The 9,060-nt window shown below is 43.2% G+C and overlaps 1 long non-coding RNA gene across 1 annotated transcript; it reads left to right on the forward strand.

The window, feature by feature from the left end:
* The first annotated feature begins 330 nt into the window (after positions 1-330).
* On the forward strand, positions 331-2,190 carry LOC135406923 (uncharacterized). Its single transcript, XR_010426583.1, has 3 exons — positions 331-443; positions 703-796; positions 1,880-2,190. It is a non-coding gene; the product is annotated as an uncharacterized LOC135406923 (long non-coding RNA).
* The last annotated feature ends 6,870 nt before the right edge of the window (positions 2,191-9,060 follow it).

Genomic DNA, 9,060 nt, shown 5'->3' on the forward strand with positions numbered 1-9,060 from the left:
GCACAACCAGACCCCTCTCTTCTGGACTGCTGAGAAGGCCTCTGAGTGGATAGGACACCACTGAAATGTGGAGCCCACTATGCAGTTCTCCCAGAACAGGGCAGCCAAAGGCAAAGCATTGTTATCTCCTACAAAACTCCCAAAAGAATTTCACATTCTTGGTATTTAGAATTACAGATAATATTTTATGATTGTTTAACAATGTTTTTTTTTTCCCTGCCTGGAGAAAAGGAAGATATGATTTTTTAAAAGTTACGAAAGAAGAAAATTAATCCCATAACTTTTTAATTAATATTTTCCTTTTTTTTTAATTTGACAAATTGGAGAGAAGATACAAAGAAGAGGAAAGCAGAAAAAAGAGTCCGAACACAAAAAACTTCAATACTAAACCAGAGGGATGAACTTTCCTGACTGCCAGCACACAAATTAATTGCCATTTTCAGGTAGAGGAATTTTTAGTTCACTTTTCAACAGCAGTAAGACATAAATGCCCCCCCTGAATTTTATGGCTGATGATATTAACAAGATTTCATAAAAATTTCTAATTTTATTAAAAATATATTTCCATGACTGTTTTGAAACTTCAGTCATTTCAGACTATTCTGGTATGGAGTGTTTCAAATGCTCCAGGCTCCTTGTTTTCCTGATGATGTCCCCTTGGATGTGCTAACTCAAACTGAGTTGTTGTATATTACTTACCAGGAAATATTTGTGAAAGCTCCTTGGACCAGAGTAATGTTTTGTGCCAGTACTGGGAAACATTTCATGCCCTGTGAGTGGCCAATACCTTCGTCAGGTAGGTATTGGTCAGGGTGCTTGCTGAGTCATGGTCTTACGATAAAAGGTCTGTGACCAGGGAAGAGCATATATCCATTGCAGGCAGGCAAGAGAGCATTTCACTTCTACACTACTTCTAACAAAATATCCACAGGCACTTCTGGTCACAATTGATCAAATATGCTATCCTCCAACAGCGGTTTGGGGACTTATCTAAGAACTCTGAGGTTTCTCAGTCCTGAACAGTCCCATGCAATATGATACCTGGCATGATGCACATAATCTGGCACTGGCCTCTGAGAAACCTTTTGTGTGAGGCTCCCTCAGTCCTTGATGGAGAAGGAAAGTGACAGAGGGACTTCTACATGGTGCTTCATCTCTATCTCAATAGATATCTAAGGGATAGGTGATGAATTGCCTTTTGAAGGTGCTGCTTCTCGCATGTTTTTATCAGGGAGGGGGCTAAACATCTAGCTGGCAAGCCAATAGTTTGGTAAACTTAAATGAGATGTACCTGAGCTATACTGTTGGCAGTGTTGCATCCTTTATGTCCTGCCAATCTGAAAGTGCTGTGTGATTGTCATACAGCTTTATTTTCAGTGAATTGATATTGAAGATTCTTATTTTGGCTGCAGTGTATTAACTGTGTAAAGAATTGAATGAACTGGTCACCACAAAAACTTGCTGGTTGCTGCATGCCCCCCAGGCAGTAAAAACATATGCAAAGAACAAAGAGATGCACAAATCGACAGCAGATATGACCACACACGTTAAGATGTAACACGTCATTGAGACAGGGGAAAAAGCCTTTGTAGCAACCAGCACTGGGTGGGACTGGCTTAATCCCATTAAAGAGCACCAAACCCCATTGATAAAGGGCCAGCTTTTGTGTTCTCACTCACACTGACCTTGGGGAAAAGGAGACTTGGGGGAAAGAGCGGGACCTGGGGCAGCACGGTCCCCATCCTTGCCTGCAGAGATAGCAACATGTGTGGTAAGTGGCAAGTCTGACATGAAAGCATGTGTGGCACTGGTTTCTCTGAGCACCCTGCTGTCTGAGAGACAGAAGGACAGAGGAAGCCTATAAATCTTCTCACGCCAGGATGTTGTGGCATGTGAACGTGTGGATTTCAGAGGAAAGACAATGAGAGAGGAACAGATACTGTGATTCTTGGGAAACCAACTGCTACAAGCTTGGATCCTCAGAGCCTGAAGGCTCTCCCAGGCATCCCATGTTTCAGCATGTTGAGAAGATCCAGTTGCGCTTTGCTTGGATGCCTGGATGAGAAATTGGGGAAGACAGAAAGCGAGGTGCTCATTTGCACAGTCTGTGACAGAGGTGCTATTTCCAGCCATGACAGGTGTCCAGGGCTCCCCAGGAGGTATTTTATTGCCATCTCTGTTCTTGTAAGTGATTGCACAAAAAAATAAAAAGGAGACTGAACTACCAAGAATAGTTCCTGTTGTGCCATTTTATACTCTTTGGGTTTTTCTATCAATAGTGGTTTGTCTCATACAAACTTGCATCCTTTGACTACAAATGCCCTGACCCTGTCATGACAGCTGGCTTACCCCAGCTCCCCTCCAGCAGAGAGATGATCTCTCATTTGTAGCCTGCCTGCATGCTCACTTGCCAGCCAGAAAGGCTGTGCTGGCTGCCTGGGCAGTCTCTGCCAAAGATAACAGCTGAATTTGGCACTCCCTTCCCTCACTGGGGTCACAAATTCAGGTCAGTCTTCTATTCCCTCACTTCATCTTAGTTGAAACTGGAATCAAAATTTATTAGGGTGTGTGTACTGAGAGGAAGGGGAGGCTAAAACACGGGCAGGCAAGCTGGCAGCACAATTGCAGGATTCTCATTTCCTGTGCTAAAATTATCCAAAGCTTGCACCAGCTTTAGTTTGAAGTGAGCCTTGGTTTGGGGAGCAAACCCTGGTGACAGGCTTTGGGAAATGGTCCTGGGACTGCTATGGGATGAGAGGAGAGAGTTTTCCTTCACTCAGGGAAACTTCTCACTGCTTCATACATGGGCTGTTGCCTTGTGACCATCTATAGGGACACCATCACAGGAGAAGAGTCTGCCTCTGTTGTGCTTGTCCTCCAAGGCTCACTGCCCGGAGTCATGTCATGATGAGCCCCTAAATGAAGAAACGTAGGATTAGTGGGCTACAGAAAACCCCAGCGGTCTCCACCCTACCTCAGCTGGTGCCCTAGGGAGCTAATGTACCCAGTGGCATGCTCAGCCTTGCCCAAGTGCCTGTCAGGTGTCAGTCATTCCTAATCTGACTGTCGCAGACTGTGGTGTCTTTGTGAGATCATTTGCTTATGTGAAAGGTTTAAGAAGTTTTTAACTGCTTAGCTGAAAAAAAATAAAAAAGATAATTCTTGAATTGTTTTCTTTCCACATTGGCCTGCTCCTATATATGAAAAGTTTAAAATAAAGGTAGGGAACGCATCTCTGATTTTACAGAGATGGTTCTATTTGGTGGCATTTGCCACATATAGTTGCACATATTTAATTTTGCATGAGCTCTTTGTGGTTTACCTCTAAGCAGATGTTCATCTACACCTGAAAACATGAGAAGTGCTCATACTTGGCTCAGCCAAGGAAGAAGAGACCAATCAATCTGCAAGTGAATATTTGCAGGGAATGTATTTTTAGACTTAGAATTTTAAAACTGGTGTGTGTGAATCTGGTTGTGCATGGGGCTTTCTTTTTGTCTGTCTCTCCCTGCGCCCTCCTTTCTTCCTCCTACCTATCCCCCTCCCTATCCTGCTTCAGAAAATTAGCTTTCTTGGGGCTTTTATAGTTGCATTTTTAAGTCAGTCAAGATCATTTTCTGGTGCTTAAATTCCTAGTTAACATATCATGGTGCCATTCAGTGCTGGAAATGATGTAATTTATTGGGTAGATGGTCATTTGCATAAATAGCTGGAAAAACAAGTTTAACTTGGTATAAATAGCAAGACACAACAGTATATACAGTACAACACCTTGCCTCCTGCTGCAAATCACCTGAATTCTGTTATTCTGGTTTCAGTATGCCTAGCTGCCTCCTTACATTCACTACTATGAAATAAGATAATTTTAGCACGAATAAATATTACCCAATCAATCTACTGTAACAACTGTTAAAACAAGCCATCTTATAAATTTTGCTAACAAAATATGCTTCTACCCAATATACATAGAAGGTAAGTTTCTCTGACCTTGAAATAAATTTCAAGAGCAAAGAACATCACACACATAACAAACATCCAGTGATGAGAGGCAGAGCCAGGGTCCAGCCCCATTGAATCCAGCCTCCCCAAAACCTCCTCAAGCTTAGCAACAAGAGCATGGTGTGTTTTGAGACAGCTTATCTTTTCATGTACAGTGTAAATAGGAATTGTCACCTGAAATCACAGTTCTCCTTCTTCCCCTAAGCCTAGTGGCTAGACTCAGGCAAATTAACCCTCCTCTCCTCAGGATAACACCAAACTCCATTACTGGTGGATGTGATGGCCGCACAAAACATCAGGAGTTTGGTTCAAGCCTCTTCAAAAATCAGAGCATCCTTTCCATCTCCCAAACATAAAAGAAAAATAAATCATCCGTCAGCAGAGATCAAACTACATTACTCAATAGTAAGCTGCTCACATTTCTATGCAGAAAGTACTGCATGGGTTCATAACATTAAGTACTACAGAAGATGGCTCAAAGAGGGGAAACATTTAGACCAACTATAGCAGCAGGTCTGTTTTGAAATGCTACTGTATTTCAGGTTTACATTCTGGGAACACTCTGTAGGTTTGCGTAGCTGACTATGATGAGAAGACAGTTTCTGTTGGGGTGGAGGTAAGGGAGAAAGATAAGACAAAATGTCAGATCATAAAGATTAATCCCTTTTAGAAGAACATAAAGATGTGTGTGGCAGAGAAGGGTCTCAAGGGAGAAGCTAATTATGATATACTGTTTGAATACCATTATGCACTAATTAATGAGAAAAGATGATGGATTTGAAAACCTTTGTGCTACTACAGGGAAGAAGAATAGGGCCAGTGCTGGCAGATTTTGAAAACCCCACTGCAAGAAGCAGCTGGATCATGCGTTGCCTGCACATCTCCCAACAAGCATGTGCTGAGTTTCCAAGACAAAGGGAGAGGCACAGCCATCTAACCCCTGCTAGATTCAGGTATCAGAGAGGGTTGGTTGTTCTGACCAGACCCTCTGTGGGATGTAAGGTGGAAAGGATGGCATGCACCATTTGTACAGCTGGTCTGCAAGCTGCGGGGAGTGCACGGTCTGGACTTGTAGCAGAGAAAGAGAGCCTTTCCCAGTTGATACCACTAAAAATGTTGCCTTAACTTTACCTCTAAGGTTTATCTCTATCCCTCATTTAGAGGGACTTGAGGTATGCTGGTAGCCACCCAAGACTCCTCAGGACTCAGTGAAGAAAGAACTCAGAATGTAATCTGGGGCCCAAGGTAGGCTGAAACATCTTTCTAAAAAGCAGAGTAAATTTGGTATTCTTCCTCCTGCCTTGGAATGTGCCCTGGGGTGATGGCAGCATAGGTCTAGGCTTATATAGCATGGCTAAAACCCCTGTAATATCCACCTCCCATTTCAAATGTGTTATGTGGAAGAGTGGGGTGGGCTGGCGGTGAAATGTTGTGTTCTTTCCTGCAGTAATGGAGAAGTAGCTCTTACTAGCTCTGCTATACTGCATGCTGCACCTTCTCTGCCAGTCTCTGGACCAGACGCATGCCATGGGTCTGCTGGGAAGTCAGATGCATGTGTTGCCTCTCACAGGGGTTTTGCAATGCAGACTAATATCTCTAAGGATTGGGACCACTGAAAATACTGCTGTGGCTCATCTTGTTGTGTCTCTATTGTGATAAAATAAATGTCCTTTAGACCATTTGTTGTTGTAGAATGGTTCATTTACATAATGGACTCTTTAGTCTGTCCAAAAGAGGCACCTGTCTGAATTTCCCACCTGAACAGCTCCTTGCTTGTGTTAACCCCTGAAACATGCCTGGAAATTGAGTGAGAGAGTGCTAGTTGGCATGGGACAAATGCCACACCCAAATTTTTCATGCCAAGTGCTCATAATGGCCTCTCTAAGGTTCCTGGATCTTGTCTAGGGCTTGACTGTCCTGAAAAATCTCACAGGGTCCATCCTAGCAGTCACGCAGTACAGACATCTAATCTCCAGGCATGGGAAGCCTTTGTTACACTGGCTTCCTGGTGGCCTTATGGTCCCATGTTCATTGATGTGGAGTGGCCAAAGAGTAAGCCTTTATGCATAAAGATGCAAAAAAGGCAGATAACAAGCTTAAATGCATAAATATATTTGCTTACTGGGGACTGACTTCCTCTGGGATCTGGTTGAATTTGCTGCTTCTGGTAAATTTTGAAAACTACAGACAAATCATAGAATCATAGAATCCTAGAATCAGCAGGGTTGGAAAAGACCTCTGAGATCAAGTCCAACCCTTGATCCACTACCACCATGGTTACTAGACCATGGCACTAAGTGCCACATCCGGTCTCATCTTAAAAACCTCCAGGGATGGAGAATCCACTACTTTCCTGGGCAGCCCATTCCAATGCCTGATCACCCTCTCTGTAAAGAAATTCTTTCTAATATCTAACCTAAACCTCCCCTGGCAGAGCTTAAGACCAAGCCCTCTTGTCTTACTGATAGCTGCCTGGGAGAAGAGACCAACCCCCACCTGGCTACAACCTCCTTTCAGGGAGTTGCAGAGAGTGATGAGGTCTCTCCTGAGCCTCCTCTTCTCCAGGCTGAACAGTCCCAGCTCCCTCTGCCTCTCCTCACAGGACTTGTGCTCAAGTCCCTTCACAAGCCTATTTGCTCTTCTCTGGACCTGCTCCAGCACCTCAATGTCCTTCCTGAACTGAGGGGCCCAGAACTGGACACAGTACTCAAGGTGTGGCCTCACCAGTGCTGAGTACAGGACCATTTCCCTGGTCCTGCTGGTCACACGGTTCTTGACACAAGCCAGGATGTCATTGGCCTTCTTGGCTATCTGGGCACACTGCTGGCTCATGTTAATCTTCCCATAAATCCAGACTCCAAGGTCCTTTTCTGCCTGGCTACTGAGGAGTATACACAAGATGTCTGGAAATGGATGTCTGGTAAACTCCCCTTGTAAAAAGGCAAACCATTTTACCATTACTTTTGATGCGTTGTTGGTTAAAAGAGGAAGATGTACTTTCTGTCCTTCCAAGAAGACATTTGTGGTTTGTGTGTGACAGCCATATTCATCCTGCCAATAGACCTGAATCAAATTAATTGTCTGACATATCTATTTTCTTGTTGCTTTTCACTGAAAATATGGCTTTCTCATCAAGTGAAATTTTTTTCAGTAAAATTCTCAAGTCTTATTTTTGGACAAAACTTTGAATTTTTAAAAGAAATATTGAATAAAAGAATTTTTTTTCCCCCTACAAGAACAAGCATTGCTCACCCCTGGTGAGGTGCTGAGCATGCACCTAGAGAGGAACAATCCCAGCCATTAGCATATGTGAGGACCATCCAGCTGGAAAGTAGCTTGGCAGAAAAGGACCTGGGGGAGCTGATAGGCACCAAGTTGACTGTTAGCCAATACAGTTCCCTGGTGGCTGAAAAGGCAAATAGGGTCATGGGTTGTTTTAGAAGGAGTGTTGTCACCATTCCCATCTACACATGGGAATGTGTAGCCACACCTGGAGTACTGTGTCCAATTCTGGGCTCCTCAGTAGAAGAAAGACAGGAACAGAGTGGAGAGAGTCCAATGAAGGGCTGCAAAGATGGTTAAGAGACCAGAGCAGTACAGACCAGATGATCTCCCAAATTCCCTTACAACTTCAACTCTTCTGAGATACTGATTCTGAAAAACTACTAGAAGACAATGCAGCAGTAGGAAACTACAGCAGGTATCATCTTTCCTGTGTTCTCCATCAGGAGCAGTCCTTGAATCATACATGGATTTAATTTTTGGAGAGAAGTACTTGATCTGCTCCAAAACAGACAAACAAAACACACTGAGTAAACAGGAGACAGGGACCTGGGAGTGAAGGTGGGATCAAGGTGATCTGAGAGGCACCTTGAGTTGGGTCTTAAAGGAGAGAAGGGGTTCCCAGGAGAAGAGCAGTTTCATTGGCAGAGGCAGAGCCTGCTTGATAGGGTAGCGTGGGAAGGCAGCTGCACTACTCCCATTGGAAGTTCTAGCTTGTTTGGTACTGCCTTGTGTCCCACAGTGGGACCAGATTTCTCCAAACTTGTTTCATGCCTGACATTCAAAGCTAGACATGCAAAATGCTGGTTTTAGAGCATGATTGTTTTCTCCTTCAATGGAAAGATCCAGATTTATTATTGCAATCTCACAAAGCCAAGCTTAGACCAACCGGAGAAGAAAAGAAAGCAACACACTGTGCAAGGGTGGAGAACAGGAGCATGGGATTTGGGATGTGTGGTTTTGGGTGTGCATGTAAATTGTTTGTGTGGGCAATTTGCTGTTTTTACAGTGAAAAATCCTGATCTTCCAAAACTGCCTGTGTGGAAAAAAAAGAGAGAGCAATTTTCACTACTCAGATTTATAATCTGCTCTCAAAAGTATGCCCACAGGAAGCAAAATTAGAATTTTCTTCTCAGGACAGTGCTAGCTCAGGAGTTTAAAATATATCTTGAGTTAACATTTTTGTGACTCATCCTGCATCACTGAATAAAGATATACATGATGTGAGCACTGCAGATTTAGGAGCAAGCCAGGGTTGTTTTGTGCCCTGCTCCATTATAGAGAATTTTCTGATTCTGCCATCAGTAGTTTATTAGCCTGAGTCTGTCCAGGTACAGCTCCACAGGACATGATAAAGAGATTACTTCGGTCACATAAACATGCTGCTAAGATCTGAATAGCCAAAATATGTGACTACAGACTTTTGTCATGCTTTCATGGGTATAATTACACAAAATAGATAGTTAGGTACCAGCTCACAGTCTTATATCCTCTAAGGGAAAAAAATCTTTCCAGTTTCCACGTGTGAAATTATTCTGTTTGACAGGAGATATATCAATACACGACAACAGGGTGTAAAATATGTTTGGTTTGTAATTACACCAGCTGCAATGGGAGAATAAAGCAGGGATTAAACAAGGCCACATGTTTAATCAGAGGTCTCACAGGGCTATGAATACAAGGAAAGCTGATCTTTTTCATTATATCAATATAATCAGGTCATCCTGTGTGGGTTTTGCATACCATCCTGTCCACAGTCAGAGAATTGACTTCTATTTC

The sequence above is a fragment of the Pseudopipra pipra genome, chromosome 2 (assembly GCF_036250125.1).
Source record: "Pseudopipra pipra isolate bDixPip1 chromosome 2, bDixPip1.hap1, whole genome shotgun sequence".
Taxonomy (NCBI): Eukaryota; Metazoa; Chordata; class Aves; order Passeriformes; family Pipridae; genus Pseudopipra; species Pseudopipra pipra.